The 824-nt window shown below is 39.2% G+C and overlaps 1 pseudogene; it reads right to left on the reverse strand.

The window, feature by feature from the left end:
* Positions 1 to 313: 313 nt before the first annotated feature.
* LOC128696762 (5S ribosomal RNA) lies at positions 314 to 429 on the reverse strand (annotated as a pseudogene).
* Positions 430 to 824: the final 395 nt, after the last annotated feature.

Raw genomic sequence — 824 nt, forward strand, 5'->3', positions numbered from 1 at the left:
GAGTGATAAAGGAGAGATGAAATAAAGAAGGATTTCGTTTTTTGTTTGTTTGTTTGTTTTTGCTTTATACCCGGTGAGATTATGGTCTACCAAATATTTTTTCACGTAGTAGCTGATGTGACAATGAATGGGATTAGTGAATGTGGAATTCGCGAATGGGATTCGTGAATGTGGAATTCACGAATGGGATTCGTGAATGTGGAATTCACGAGTGGGATTCGTGAATTCCACACGGTAGGAAGCATCAGCATAGCTGTCAATCCTCTGTATACCTGGAGTATACCTGGGGAGGGTTTTGTGGGCTATTTAAAAATGGCAACAGCATTTGGTGTTCCCAGGCTGTCACCCATCCAAGTACTAATCAAACCCAACGTTGCTTAACTTCGCTGATCATACGAGAAGCGCGTTCAACGTGGCATGGCCCTTGATGGAAAAATATTTTTGCTAAGACAGTCAAATTAGCGACTGTTTAACAGCCCTAAACAGTGATCCAATGAGTGAGGTTCAGGTAAGGACAAAAAAAAAAAACACGTGCGAAGTATAAAAAGGGATACATTCCTTATACCTCAAAAAATAAAGCATTGTTTTTAATATTATAGTTCTTCAAAAAAAAAAATCTAGCAAACATGCAAACAGCTTCACCATCTATACTGAGTCCAATATGTGTGGGCGAAACCTCACGTGAGGCAGCTGGTGTCTGGTTCAGTTCATATCTGCTCAGTAATACGTATTTCCTATCTGTTTCCCCAGGAAAATTAATTGTTTTTCCTTGGGGTTTCCTTATTAGGATTTTTAGATTTGTCCTTCTTTTTGTTTGCTTGGTC

This window comes from Cherax quadricarinatus, chromosome 46 (assembly GCF_038502225.1).
Source record: "Cherax quadricarinatus isolate ZL_2023a chromosome 46, ASM3850222v1, whole genome shotgun sequence".
Lineage (NCBI taxonomy): Eukaryota > Metazoa > Arthropoda > Malacostraca > Decapoda > Parastacidae > Cherax > Cherax quadricarinatus.